At 38.1% G+C, this 16,237-nt stretch overlaps 1 non-coding gene across 1 annotated transcript; it reads left to right on the forward strand.

The window, feature by feature from the left end:
* The first annotated feature begins 15,558 nt into the window (after positions 1–15,558).
* Positions 15,559–15,665, forward strand: LOC128279676 (small nucleolar RNA R71). The gene has a single exon (XR_008269875.1). It is a non-coding gene; the product is annotated as a small nucleolar RNA R71 (small nucleolar RNA).
* The last annotated feature ends 572 nt before the right edge of the window (positions 15,666–16,237 follow it).

Below are 16,237 nucleotides of genomic sequence, written 5' to 3' on the forward strand. Positions count from 1 at the left end.
TCGCTTCTCCCCTACCCATGTTAAGGTACCACGCCCGTGTACTATTTTCCACGGCTTAACGGCACGGGCATGTCACACTCCCGTGTCGAAGAAATAGAATCGAGCCTTGTCCCTGGCACGCCCGTGGGTTTCTATTCCTACACCCGTGTGTGTATCAAATTCACCCACGACCATGTCGCACAGCCGTGGGGATTTATCGCATTCCGTGTTTTGGAGAAATCATTTACCTTGTTTTCGCACTACCGTATCGCACGGTGCTGTTTCCCTCCGTGTTGGTGCACACGGCCTTAAGCATGGCCGTGTTACAGGCCTTGTGGTGCTGGGAAACTATGCTTCAAATACTCTGTTAGTGACCTGAATGTTTAAAATTTGAATTTAAAATAATTTAAAATGGTTAGTACTCGGGTTGCCTCCCGAGAAGTGCTTGTTTATAGTCTAAGCTCGACTATTACCTTGTTAGTATACTCAGGGCAGTTTGTTGAGTCGTAACTCCTCTCCATCGACTTTAAAATCCTCACCATTATAAAGTTTGAGACGTTGTCCGTTTACTTTGAAAGTACCATATGATGGGTGACTTACCTCTATCGTGCCATATGGATGAACAGATTGAATTACGAATCGTGATTTTAGTTTCCCAGGAAACAATTTGAGTCTTGAGTTGTATAGTAAGACAAGATCTCCAACTTCAAATTGTTTCTGTTGCTTTAAACGAACATCATGGTGCCGCTTTGTTTCTTCCTTGTATAGGCGTGAATTTTCATATGCATTGGCTCGCCATTCATCTAGCTCGTTCAGCTGCATTAACCTATTTTTTCCTGCAAGTTCGGGATCAAGGTTTAGAAATTTAATAGCCCAAAAATCTTTATGCTTTAGTTCGAATGAGAGATGACAACTTTTTCCATAAACAAGTCTATAAGGTGATGTCCCTATAGGAGTCTTAAAAGCGGTTCTGTAAGCCCATAAGGTATCGTCTATTTTTGTTGCCCAGTATTTTCTGTTTGATTCTACCGGTTTTTCAAGGATCCATTTGAGTTCTCGGTTTGCTACTTCAGCTTGTCTATTAGTTTGAGGATGGTATGGGGTGGCCGTTCTATGATGAACTCTGTATTTCTTAAGGGTTTTTTCAAATTGGGTATTACAAAAATAAGTGCCCCTGTCGCTGATAATTGCTCTAGGTGTTTCGAATCTTGAAAAGAGTTTTTTAAGGAAACGTACTACCACTCTAGCATCATTAGTAGGTAGAGCTTGAGCTCCTACCCATTTGGACATGTAGTCAATTGTTACTAAGATATATTTATTTCCAAATGAACTGGGGAATGGGCCCATGAAATTGATACCCCACACGTCAAATATTTCATAAGAAAGCATATAGTTTTGAGGCATTTCATCACGTTTAGATATGTTACCTATCCGTTGGCATTTGTCACATAAAGTAACATACCTGATAGCATCTTTGAATAACGAAGGCTAATAAAAACCTGATTCAAGTATTTTGTGTGCGGTTTTTGTTCCACTATAGTGTCCTCTGGTTGGCCCAGAGTGGCAGTGTTCCAATATTTTTGATATTTCTGATCCTGTAATGCATCTTCTAATGACTTGATCTGCACATCTGCGAAACAGAAATGGATTGTCCCAAAAGTAGTTTTTTACATCATTAAAGAATCGCTTCTTTTGCTGGTGTGTTAACCATTTTGGGATAATGTTAGTAGCTAAAAAATTTGCGATGTTTGCAAACCAAGGTACCTCAGAGTCAAATATAGCGAAAAATTATTCTTCAGGGAATGAATCATTTATTTCCACGTCATCTAGTTCTCTGGTATTGGTTTTCTCGAGCCTGGACAGATGATCAGCCGCTAGATTTTTAGCTCCTTTCTTGTCTTGAATTTCCAAGTCAAATTCCTGCAAAAGGAGAATCCATCGGATGAGTCGACATTTTGCATCAGTTTTAGTTAAAAAATAGCAAAGAGCGGAATGGTCAGTGTAAACAACAACTTTAGACAATATGAGATATGATCGAAATTTATCAAAAGAAAAAACCACAACTAGCAACTCTTTTTCCGTGGTAGTATAGTTTTCTTGTGCCGCCGTTAAGGTTTTGATGGCGTAATAGATAGGTTGAAAATGCTTGTCTCTTCGCTGTCCCAATATTGCACCTGCTGTAAAATCACTTACATCACACATTAGTTCAAATGAAAAGTTCAAATCAGGTGTAATTATAATTGGAGCATTAATTAATTTACCTTTTAAAGTATTAAATGCTTCTAAACATTCTTGATCTAAGTTAAAAGGTATATCTTTTTCTAGCAATTTAGTTAAAGGCTTAGCTATTTTAGAAAAATCCTTAATGAATCTTCTAAAAAACTAGCACGTCCTAAAAAGCTTCTAATAGCCTTAACTGAACTAGGAGGTGGCAATTTCTCGATTGATTCTACTTTAGATTTATCCACCTCAATCCCTTTACTAGAAATTTTATGCCCTAGTACAATACCTTTTTGAACCATGAAGTGGCATTTCTCCCAGTTAAGCACAAGGTTTGTTTCTTCACATCTTATTAAAACTCGTTTTAAATTTTTAAGGCAGAGATGGAAAGAGTTACCGAATACCAAAAAATCATCCATAAAGGCTTCCATGATATCTTCCACGAGTTCATCAAATATAGCTATCATATAGCGTTGAAAAGTAGCAGGGGCATTACATAATCCCAAAGGCATTCTACGATAAGTGAACGTACCATATAGGCATGTGAATGTCGTCTTTTCTTGATCTTCAGGAGCTATTGGGATTTGGAAGTAATCAGAGAGTCCGTCTAGGAAGCAGTAATATGTGTGTTCGGATAATCTTTCTAACATTTGGTTAATGAATGGCAAGGGAAAGTGATCTTTTCCTATGGCGTCATTTAGTTTCCTGTAGTCTATGCAAACTCTCCATCCTGTAACCGTTCTTGTTGGGATTAGCTCATTCTTCTTGTTGGTCACAACCGTCATGCCTCCTTTCTTGGGGACAACCTACACTAGACTTACCCAAGAACTATCAGGAATAGGATAAATAATTCTAGCATCTAGAAGTTTAATTACCTCGGCTTTTACAACTTCCTTCATGTTGGGATTCAAACGTCTTTGAGCTTGCACACATGGTTTGTATTCATCTTCCATTAAAATTTTGTGTGTGCAAAAAGAAGGACTGATTCCTTTAATGTCAGAATTTTCCATGCTATGGCCTTCTGATGTTCTTTTAATACTTGGATTAATTCCTCTTTCTCATTGGGTTGCAAATTAGAAGCAATAATAACTGGTAATGTAGAATTATTTCCAAGGAATGCATATTCTAAATGGTTTGGTAATTGTTTAAGTTCCAGTTTGGGAGGCTCCTCAATCGAGGGTTTTTGCTTAAGTTCATCATTGATCTTAATACCCTTGTATTCTACTTGTCTTGACGGATGGTTATTAGGTTCCTCACCTATCTCCTCGTCTTGAGCTGGACACGGTTCTGTTGCCTCCTCTTGTATTCCTGAAAAGAGTCTTGAGTAATATGACCAATAGAGTCAATGAAATAACATGAATTATCTTGTTCCCTAGAGAATCTCATAGCATCATAAATTTTAAAGATCATTTCCTAGTCACCTATTCTAAGTACCAATTTACCGTCACCCACGTCAATCACGGCTCTAGCAGTGGCTAGGAATGGGCGCACTAAAATTAAGGATACTTCCACATCTTCATCCATGTCAAGTACAACAAAATCAACAGGGAATATAAATTTATCTACTTTTACGAGTACGTCTTCTATAATACCACTGGGATATTTAACAGATCTATTGGCTAATTGAATACTCATCCTAGTGGGTTTAGGTTCCCCAAGACCAAGCTGTTTGAACATTTTATAGGGCATCAAATTAATACTAGTGCCTAAATCAGCTAGTGCTTTTTCAATATTCAGATTACCAATTAAGCAAGGGATAGTAAAACTTCCTGGATCTTAAATGTAACATCCAAACACGGCCTAGACGTTACGACCGAATCTGGCGTGTCACATTGAAGCGTTATTAGAGAAGTCAGGTTTTATCTAAAATCTTTCTTAGTGTTTAAAGAATATTTTCGTTTTAAATTAAAGTGAATGGAAGCTGCACACCAGGTAGGATTCAAGAAAAGAGGAGGTGAGTCAATTAGACTGCTTAAGTACCTAGCTCTTCCATGATCCAATCCTAGACATGCACACATCCATTGCCACACTTTAAGCTTATTACTTGTCCACAAACAACAAATTAAGTTTAAGTCTATTTAAAATATTTATTTCCTTTGAAAACATTTATGTTGTGGAAGCTTTGCTCGGTTATCGTGATATTTTGAAAATAAGTAACTTTTATAAAACGCTCCCTAGAGCTAACCAATTTTAAGGAATCAATTTAAGTGATGTGAATCTCAAGTCAAAAATGATTTAAGTAATTTTAAAAAAAAACCAAAATAAAAATAATAGAGCGGCCTTATTACAACTTTAACCAAAATAGAAATAATCAAAAACAAATGCGAAAATTAAAAAGGAAGCTGCTTGAAACTTATTTAAAACCAGAAATTTAATCTTCGTGGCCACTCTGAATCCCGCCCAGCTCCAAGTCCACCAACTAGGGCTCACTTGCAAGGATGGAAGAGAAATGGGGTGAGTTTAGAAAACTCAGTGTATATGGAAAACCCATCCAAAGCCCAAGTCAGCTCAAGCCCATCGGGCCTAAGCCCAATTCAGATAACCGCGGGTACTGGTCTGAAGCCCTTTTCAGAATACGATATACTATGCCTTAGCCCCTTTTCAGATAATAGTATGGCCCGTAGGCCTATTCCAGAACAGAACAGACATATTCGTGTATGCAAGCCTAACCCAGCCTATAACCAATCGCTACACTCCACCCGTACCAGCCCTTCACTCCATGTGGGGAATAGCTCAACCCACCCAAACCCTACACTCCTGATTCTGACGCAAAGATAGCTCGTCAGATATCGAGAGGTTGAGGCAAAGCCTCCAGTACATGGTCAAGCCACTTTCAGTACTTCCTCCATCAATAACCCAATCCCATGCATCAGATAATAATAACATGGCATTCAGTAAATAGTAACAGTCAAACATGCATTCAGGTCAACCTTAACCTTAGGGGTATATCAGTAATTTTGCTCCTTGGAGTAAAACTATAAACTTTCCACCTATAAAGGTATTTTAGTAATTTTATCAGTTTTAAGGGTTCTCATGAATGTTACGGTCTTTACTAGCCCATTTGGCATCGCAGTAATTTATTTATCTCAATTTCACAATTTTAGCCATTGGGCCCTAAAACCCCTAATGGGCCGCCCTACAGTGTCCATTAGCAATTTAAGCCCATTTAATTCAAGTTTTATGACTAGTTTACCAGTTTAAGCAGTTTCAATTCTACAGTCTAATAGAACATACTTATTGCCTATTTTTTTATATTATTTATATTTTTATTATTATTACCCGTATGGGCCCGTAAGCCCATTGGGCCCAGTTTTAGCCTATCGAGGCCCAATTACTGAAGTGCACGAAATTTCACACATGAATAACTTACCACTTTGCAATTTCAGATCTAATGATTTCTAAACGTCTTGTGAGCACTCGCACACTATTGAACTACGAGAGGGTGTTCGATACACACCTGTTTTACGATGACAGCTACTGAGATCCCTTACGATGTCCTACAATTGATTACCACAATTCTTAGACTTCAACCCGCAACAACCAATCCCAATATTCAACAACCCATATTCGAACCATGCCCCTAAAGCCTTTAGAATCTTACCTTTTTACCGAAAACCGATGACTAGATCTAAGTCTAGTTGTTCCAAAGATCCAAGCCTTCGATCAAACCTCTAGAAGACACTAATCACCAAAAGAAATCATTGGTTAAATACCCTTAAAGCCTTATGCCCAAATCGACAGCCTCCCTAGATTTTAGGGACTTCGGCTTTTCTAAATTGTAAAATAAGACTAGATCTGAGGTGATGAGCACTTACCACTTCTTCCTCTTTGATTTCTATGCAGATCTGATGCAGATCTATCCTCTAAACGATAGTAGAACTTGAATCCAGGAGATCTGAAGTTTCGGCTATAAGTCCCTAAATCTATGGTATTTCGGCTTTTTAAGTGATAAAGAAGATGACGATTTGAGGCTATAACTTTGAAGTAATATTGCTGATAGATACTAAGGGTTTAGAGAAGATGAAAGTTGATCAAAAAGAACAAAAATAACTGAAGGATTTTGGCTTAGAGAAATTGGCACAAGAAGTGAGTTTTCGGGATTTCGACTTTAATGGCAATCTGCTATGGAGGTTTTGTGGAGGATGAGATTGACAGAGGAGGTGAGTAGAATGGTAGGAATGTTTTGGCTAGAGAAGAAAAGAAAGAGAAAAAAAAATAGAAGAAGAGAGGAGAAGAGAAGGAAGAATTCGGCACTCAGGAGATCTAACTTTGCGTTTTTCGGATTTTTGAGATACTGAAAAGAGAATAGAAGGAAAGGGAAGGCTCTAGGTGGCTAACCCTAATTTGGCAAAACAAAAAGAAAATAAAGGTTTCCCTAATGGCCATTCAGACCCAAGGCCCAAGCTTCCTAAAGCCCTAGCCAAATTTCCACTTAAGCTCTATCACATACCCGGCACATGCACAAAAAGAAAATAAAAGTAACAATATGCTTACCTTGTGACTTGAACTCTAGCTCCCCCTAAACATCCACACGTCACTACCCAAACACCTAGTTGGCACCACATGCCACTTTACCACAGATCTTTTTGTGTCCTATTTTACCACCTCAACTTTAAAAGCCCATATCGCTAGAACCCTCTCTCCCAAAATTAAAATTTAGGAATTGCCACGAATTAAATTTACTCTTGGGCCTTTTTTCCCACACCATAAACCCTTCGTAATTTATTTAATTACTAAACTAAACATACGAAATAATAATAATAACATCCAAATTATTCGGGTCATTTTCCACCCAAACCCAGACTCAAGGCCCAATACTTTTAGGCTCAAAAATCGAGGCGTTACAACTCTACTCCCCTTAAAGAAATTTCGTCCTCGAAATTTTCAAACTATCAACTAACCGTATTACTCAAGTCAAACCACTATGCTTCTGCTGTGCATTCTTATGAAAAATAATTCTTAGTACGGCCCAGAACGTCTAATTACCAAAGTAAAGAAACATCTATCAAGTATGCATACAACTCGTAACACACACTTAAATAAAATAAGCTTGGCAATCCTGAGCTCGACGCTCCTTGGACCCACATCTAAAGCATGCTCCTGACTTTCTATAGAATTCACCCGGATGACGCCCGTTGCAGTTCTTGCAGGTTGGAAAGTTTGGTCGTGTCTTAACATGTTTCACAGAACAAGGCTTTGTTCTTTGAGAACTAGGATCCTTCCTTTTCTTACACTCCAAGCACCCTACTTGAAGCGTTTCCCTAATTTCCTTAATTTTAGATCCAATACTTCCTCTACCACTTTCCTTACTAACTCGGCCAGTGCCTCGGTACCAAGCTCCGAGTTACCACAACCCGAAGTTGGTAGACTTTGCTTACCCTCAGAATCCATATCAATACTCTACATTACCAGTACATATATCAAATAACTACAAAGATCTCAAAAAATTTTACTATTTATTCATATGTCTTATGCAGAGATAGTATTTTAGAGTTTTTGTTCATTACAGAATCATAGACTAGCTACAGTCTCAATCTTTTTGGGTTTTTAGTTCCTACTGTCTCAGTCTCTATGGTTTCAGTATCAATCTAGCTACAGTATTATAGTAAAGTCTCAATCCTATCTACAGTAAGGTTTTAGTACAATATTTAAGGCAAAAGTACTTACAGACTTGGTGCCGGGGATTCAGTGTGCCAAATCAGATTTCAGAAAACTTAGAAGAATCTAACCTCTTTAAAATCAAATTCTCAAAACATGCATATTTTGAAGAAGACAAGTTTGAAAAAAAAGTCTCTTTAAAACAAAAATTTTCAAATTTTTTTCCAAAAATACCCTTCTTAGGTTTAAAAATTTTTGAAAGCCTTTTTGGACCCGATCCACAGCCGAGTTGTTGCAACTTGGCACTGATACCACTAAATGTAACACCCCAAACCCAGCCTAGACATTACGACCGAATCTGGCGTGTCAAATTGAAGCGTTATTAGAGAAGTCAGGTTTTATCTAAAATCTTTCTTAGTGTTTAAAGAATATTTTCATTTTAAATTAAAGTGAATGGAAGCTGCGCACCAGGTAGGATTCAAGAAAAGAGGAGGTGAGTTAATTAGACTGCTTAAGTACCTAGCTCTTCCATGATCCAATCCTAGACATGCACACATCCATTGCCACACTTTAAGCTTATTACTTGTCCACAAACAACAAATTAAGTTTAAGTCTATTTAAAATATTTATTTCCTTTGAAAACATTTACGTTGCGGAAGCTTTGCTCAGTTATCATGATATTTTGAAAATAAGTAACTTTTATAAAACGCGCCCTAAAGCTAACCAATTTTAAGGAATCAATTTAAGTGATGTGAATCTCAAGTAAAAAACGATTTAAGTAATTTAAAAAAACCAAAATAAAAATAATAGAGCGGCCTTATTACAACTTTAACCAAAATAGAAATAATAAAAAATAAATGCGAAAATTAAAAGGAAGCTACTCAAACTTATTTAAAACCGAAATTTAATCTTGAGGCCACCTTGAATCACCTTGACTTGAGTCCACCAACTAGGGCTCACTGCAAGGATGGAAGAGAAAGGGGTGAGTTTGGAAAACTCGGTGTATATGGAAAACCCATCCAAAGCCCAAGTCACTCAAGCCGTTAGGCCTAAGCCTTATTCCGATAACCGTGGGAACTGGGCAAGCCCTTTTAGAATACGATAAACGGGCCTTAGCCCTTTTCAGATAACAAGATGGCCGTAGGCCAATTCGAAGCAAACGAGACATATTTGTGTATGCAAGCCCAACCCAGCCTATAACAAACCGTTACACTCCACTCGTACCAGCCCTTCACTCCATGTGGGAATAGCTCAACCCACCCAGCCCTACACTCCACAGTTGCAGCATAGCTGCTTAGGCAAAGCCTCCAGTACGTGGTCAAGCCACTTTCAGTACTTCCTCCATCAATAACCTAGTCCCATGCATCAGATAATAATAACATGGCATGTAGTAAATAGTAACAGTCAAACATGCATTCAGGTCAACCTTAACCCTAGGGGTATATCAATAATTTTGCTCCGTGGAGTGAAACTGTAAACTTTCCACCTATAAAGGTATTTTAGTAATTTTATCTATTTTAAGGGTTCTCATGAATGTTACGGTCCTTACTAGCCCATTTGGCATCGCAGTAATTTATTTATCTCAATTTCACAATTTTAGCCATTGGGCCCTAAAACCCCTAATGGGCCCTACAGTGTCCATTAGCAATTTAAGCCCATTTAATTCATGTTTTATGACCAGTTTACCGGTTTAAGCAGTTTCGATTCTACAGTCTACCAGAACATACTTATTGCCTATTTTTTTATATTATTTATATTTTTATTATTATTACCCGTATGGGCCCGTAAGCCCATTGGGCCCAATTTTAGCTTATCGAGGCCCAATTAACGAAGTTCACGAAATTTCACACACGAATAACTTACCATTTTCGATTTTAGATCTAATGATTTCTAAACATCTTGTGAGCACTCGCACACTCACAAGCCCACGAAATGCCGGAATTTCGACATTTCGGCTTTTGCCGAATTGAACTATGAGAGGGTGTTCGATACACACATTTTGATGACATCGCTCTTGAGATCCCTTACGATGTCCTACAATTGATTACCACAATTCTTAGATTGCAACCCACAACAACCAATCCCAATATTCAGCAACCCATATTCGAACCATGCCCCTAAAGCCTTTAGAATCTTACCTTTTTCCGAAAACCGATGACTAGATCTAAGTCTAGTTGTTTCAAAGATCCAAGCCTTCGATCAAACCTCTAGAAGAAACTAATCACCAAAAGAAATCGTCGGTTAAATACTCTTAAAGCCCTATGCCCAAATCGACAGCCTCCCTAGATATTAGGGACTTTGGATTTTCTAAATTGTAAAATAAGACTAGATTTGAGGTGATGAGCACTTACCACTTATTCCTCTTTTATTTATATGCAGACCTGATGCGGATCTATCCTCTAAAAAATAGTAAAACTCGAATCCAGGAGATCTGAAGTTTTGGCTATAAGTCCCTAAATCTATGGTATTTCGGCTTTTTGAGTGATGAAGAAGATGATGATTTGAGGCTATAACTTTGAAGTAATGTTGTCGACAGATACTAAGGGTTTAGAGAAGATGAAAGTTGATCAAAAAGAACAAAAATAACTGAAGGATTTTGGCCTGGAGAAATCGGCACAAGAAGTGAGTTTTCGGGATTTCGGCTTTAATGGCAATCGGCTATAGAGGTTTTATGGAGGATGGGATTGATAGAGGAGGTGAGTAGAATGGTAGAAATGTTTTGGCTAGAGAAGAAAAGAGAAGAGAGGAGAAGAGAAGGAAGAATTTGGCACTCAAGAGATCTAACTTTGCATTTTTTAGCTTTTTGAGATACTGAGAAGAGAATAGAATGAAAGGGAAGGCTCTAGGTGGCTAACCCTAATTTGGAAAAACAAAAAGAAAATAAAGGTTTCCCTAATGGCCATTCAGACCCACGGCCCAACCTTCCTAAAGCCCTAGCCAAATTTTCACTTAAGCTCTATCACATACCCGGCACATGCACAAAAAAAAAAAAAAAATAAAAGTAACAATACACCTACCTTGTGACTTGAACTCTAGCTCCCCCTAAACATCCACACTTCACTCTCTAAACACCTAGGTGGCGCCACATGCCATTTTACCACAGATCTTTTTGTGTCCTATTTTACCACCTCAATTTTAAAAGCCTATATCGCCAGAACCCTCTCTCCCAAAATTAAAATTCAGGAATTGTCTCGAATTAAATTTACTCTTGGGCCTTTTTTCCCACACCATAAACCCTTCGTAATTTATTTAATTACTAAACTAAACATACGGAATAATAATAACATCCAAATTATTCGGGCCATTTTCCACCCAAACCCAAACTCAAGGCTCAATACTTCCAGGCCCAAAGATCGGGGCGTTACATTTTAGTTTGGCTGGGAGCTTATTTTGGAGTATAGCAGAGCATTCCTCGTTGAGTTCTACTGTAGATAAGTCCTAAAACTTCCTTTTATTTGTTAAAAGCTCCTTTAAAAATTTTGCGTATGTAGGCATCTGCGAGATAGCTTCAACAAAAGGTAAGTTGATATGTAATTGCTTAAAAAGTTCAAGAAACTTACCAAATTGTGCATCAATGCGATATCTTTTTAATTTTGCTGGATATGGAACCGGTGGTGAGTATTCCTCCGGTACTGGTTTGTCACTATTTTCGGGTTTTTTTCCCTCCTTTCGCTTTCCACGGCTTCTTGTGCTAACCTTTTTTCGAATTCCGCTAACAGTTTCCTACTCCTTAGTGTAACTACTTTGACATGCTCTCTTGATTTGGTATTACTAAGTAAATTTCCTGGTGGTCTTTCCGAGATTAGTTTGGAAAACTGGCTTATCTGAGTTTCGAGTCCTTGGATTGATGCTTATTGATTCTTAAGTGCTGTCTCGGTATTTTGGAAACGGGTTCCGGATACTGATATGAATTTTGAGAGCATCTCTTCAAGGTTCGGCTTCTTCTCTTGTTGATAAGGTGGCTATTGAAGGCCCTTAGGATTTTGTGGCTTTGGATTTCCTTGACCTCCCCAGGAAAAATTTGGATGGTTCCTCCAACCTGCATTATAGGTATTACTGTATGGGTTATTTTGAGATCTAAAGTTATTATTACCCATATAGTTGACTTGTTCCTCTTTGGTTATGGGATTGAAGGGCTGATATTTTGTATGCACACCTCCTCCGCTTGAGTCACACCTCATTACTGGATGTACCTACATAGAACCAAAAAAACTATCAATCTTTTTATTGAGAAGTTCTACCTAATTAGAGAGTATGGTGACTGAATCGATACTATAGACGCCGGTTGTTTTCGTTGGCTTTGTCCTCACAACTTGCCACTGATAGTTGTTCTGTGACAGCCCAAAATTGACCCTAGTCGGGGTGTGGTTTCGGGACCACAAAACCGAGGCATAAAAATAATTTATAATTTATTTTGATGCCTATAATATGTGTTAATTCATGTGTGACATTTTTGATGTTTCGATTTAGAGTTATAAATGTGAATTTCACTAGAAAGGACCTAGTAGTAAACTTTGAAAGTATGATGGGGAAATGTGTGATGACTAGTTGATAATGCATGCAAAAATAAGGGATTTGCATGTCAAATTCCCCCCCAACATGAAGTGGCCAGCCATGACAAGAGGGTATGGGCTAAACATGTCATGAAACATGTTTTGTTGGTGCATTAGGGTGAAATAATAAACAAAGGTGTATGGGTGATAAAAGAATGAAAAAAATGTGTGTGAGTGTGGTATTCCCCCCCCCCCTTGCCGTGAGTTGAGAAAGAAGGAAGAAAAAAAATTGTTGTGTTCATCCTTTCTCATCTTTTTGGCCGAAAATCATAAGGAGGAAGAAAGGGATTTTTGCTCCATTTTTGGTTTAAGAAGAGAACTAGAAGGAGATTTGGCCATACTTGTACCAAGATTAAGGTATGTATGAGGTTGTGTCATGAGTTTCATGCATGTTTTAGTTGCTAACTTGATGTTCATGTTAGCCCATGGTTCAAATCCTTGTTGTGCCATGGAAATGGTATTTGGCCAAGGTTGATATTGTGTTAAAGCCATTGCATGCTAAATGTGAAGCTTGTTGATGATGCATGTAATGAAGGATTGACTACTCTTGAAATTTCTTTTTAGTATTCTTGAGTAGGACATTGAATTCTTTGTTTAACCATGACCAAAGTTAAAAGGGTATGGTTGTGATGTATTCGCCATGGTGCATTCATGAGCATGATTTATGCTTGTTACTTGATTGGTAAAATTTGTGTTTGGATGGGTATGAACCCCTTGAGATTGACCTTGCACCTATATGTGTGTATATGTTTGCACATGATGTTTTGATTATGAAGTAAGTGATAAATATGTTTGTTTAAAGAAGAAAATGTTGAAGAATGGTTGTGAAATTGCAAGTACATTCGGCCTAGTACACATATGATGTGAAAATCTTGGGATTTATTGTTGATTTGGTGCAAGAATGACTAAGTATAATCGGCCATATGAGTGCTTGATGCTATATTATAAGTATTGAGCTACAATATGTAAAGCATTAGCTAGTAAAATGTGTGCCATTCATGTGTGGTGTTAAACATGTAATTGGCCTCAACATCAACATGCATAATCGGCCATGAATGAGTACCTAAGAGGTTGTGTTGTTCGGCCATGAGTAAGCATGTTGAAGGCTTTGTGTGTTGAGTCGATTCATGAATTCGTACTTATGTGACTTTAATGTCTAGTGAATATATGTGGGCTAAGTGCCTTGAGTTCTTCTTTTCGATACTCAAATGATTGAATCAAATTATTTGTTAAATTAAGCTCAAGAGCAAGGGGACCAAATCCGATAAAGGGAAGGAAAAAGTAGTCGAATAGCCATCGAATCGTTCGACAACATCCGAGGTAAGTTTTGAGTATTGAAACTTAGATTTTGATTCGATTGAATGAAGTAATAAGCAATCGAAATTGTGCCCTTGTATATGGCCATTGAGCGAAATGATATTTTGATTAAGTAAAATGTGCATAAAAGTTTGTTATGAAATTGAAACAAAGATGTGAATGAATGTGCGATTGTGATATCCGGGCTAAGTTCAAGGCAATTGTGTGAATTGTGATATCGGGCAAAGCCAAGGCAATTGTGCAAGCTATGATATCGGGCTAAGCCCAAGGCAATTGTGCGAGTTGTGATATCCGGGTTAAGTCCGAAGGCATTTGTGCGGGTTACCATAACCGGGCTATGTCCCGAAGGTGTTTTGAAGCGAGTAGCTATATCCGGATAAACTCGAAGGTATGTGATTTGAAATTTATAAGCTGCTGGAAAATTTTCAGTTAATGCACTTGTGAAATTCCCAACAACAAGGTATGTTTTGTGTGTGCCTTGCACACTATGAGTAGTCTGCGTATGAATATTCGCTCTAATGATAAATGAGCTATCGGCATTAACTAGGCCGTTATTTGTGTATGAATATAAGAGTTGGGATTGTGAAGTAAGCATGTCTTTGAGAAATTGTGCATATGAATTATTGTTTAGCTACTTGAATGCTATGCTTTGGTTGTGTGTATATTATGGCTCGAAACTTACTAAGCATAAATTGCTTACTCCGTTTCTTTGTTTCTCTGTTTATAGATTTTGCTCGTTAGCGATCGGATTCGGGATCATAGAAGTTGAAGTCAACCACACTATCAAAGCCCCTTTTTGGTACTCCTTTAGTTGAGTTCGGATATGGCATGTATAGGACTACCCTCGGTTGTTTTAAGTACTTGTGATGTATATGTATGCGGCCATGCGAAAATGGTTCGTAATAGTGGAGTATGGAATTAGACCATTTGTGGTTTGTAATTATATTTGGTTTCATGATGTGATTATGGTTTGGAATGAGAGAGTTGGTCACATGATCAGCCATTGGAATGGCTAAATATGATCATATGTGGACCTAAGTATGACTAGACTATAGTTGGTTCATGGGAACTACAATATAGGTAAAGCCTACCTTAAAAACAGATGCTGCCAGCTGCAGTGACGTGGATGTGGAAAATCACCAAAATTTGTAGGAAAGGTTTTAAATAGTAAATAAATTATGTGATCGAACCTTGACGAGTCTATTTTCATATGAAAGTAACGAAACAATCATATGAACAGTATACCGAGAGATATTAAAGTTCTCGTGAGACAGGGCCAGAACGGTTTCTGGGTCCCCTGTTGCGACTTTGAAAATTTACCATAAATTATCCAGATTGAATTAGAAGTCATGTCTTATATGTGCAGATTCCTTTTTGAGTCTAGTTTCATTAGAAAGAAACGGCATCAGTATTGAAACCCTGTACAGAGATATATTCAAGTTGTAACTCACGAAGGTCAGTGTAGTCGACCCCTGTAACATGGGTGACTTTAACTAATAAACTGTACCAATTGGCCTGACCAAAAATTCTAGAAATAAATCCATGGATGGATATATGAGTCTAAATTCAGGGAAAATTTACGGAATCAGTTTCTGAGTTGTGAAACTCGAGATATGCTTTTTAAGGCGAATACGATGCAGTTTTCCAGCTTGCCTGGGAATGTCAAATTGGTCGGTGCCATAAGTGGTTTTGGCTTGTTAGCCCCTCGTGTCCGACACCGGCAACGGTCTCGGGTTCGGGGTGTTACATGTTCAGTGACATCTCCTCTATGAATTCATAGGCATCTTCTGGTGTTTTATTGTTGATGGTTTCGCCAGCAGCTACGTCAACCAGTTGCCAAGTCGAGGGATTCAGGACACTGAGGAATGTTTGAAATTGCAACCAAAGTGGTAACCCATGGTGAGGGCACCTTCTCAGTAGGTCCTTGTATCTCTCCCATGCATCGTAAAGTGTTTCTAAATCCATCTACACAAAAGAAGAGATATCATTACACAATTTAGCCATTTTAGCTGGCGAAAAATATTTTAGTAAAAACTTCTTTGTCATTTGTTCCCAAGTAGTGATAGACCCTCGTGGTAACGAGTTCAACCACTGTTTAGCTTTGTTTCTCAGTGAAAGGGGAAATAATTGAAGACGAATGGCATCATCATAAATGCCATTGATTTTGAATGTATCGCAAAATTCAAGAAAAATCGCCAAGTGCATGTTGGGATCCTCATCCTGTAAACCATCAAACTGAACAAACTGCTGTATCATATAAATTGTGTTAGGTTTTAGTTCGAAATTATTCGTAGCAATAGCAGGTCTAACTATATTAGACTCAGTTCCTATTAAAGAAGGTTTAGCATAGTCATTCATAGTACGTGGAGCAGGATTTTGATTAGCTGCAATTGCAGGAGGTAGCTGATTGCCTGGATTTTTGGCCATCTCTTCGGTTGGGGTTTGAGTATCGTCTTCTCGTCCGTTCTCTGTGTAGCGTAAACGACACCTTTTTTCTCTTTGATTTTTTCGAATTGTACGATCGATTTCTTCGTCAAAGAGTAATGGTCCTGACGGGTTTCTTCTAGTCA

The sequence above is a fragment of the Gossypium arboreum genome, chromosome 8, assembly GCF_025698485.1.
Source record: "Gossypium arboreum isolate Shixiya-1 chromosome 8, ASM2569848v2, whole genome shotgun sequence".
In the NCBI taxonomy this organism is placed as follows: domain Eukaryota; kingdom Viridiplantae; phylum Streptophyta; class Magnoliopsida; order Malvales; family Malvaceae; genus Gossypium; species Gossypium arboreum.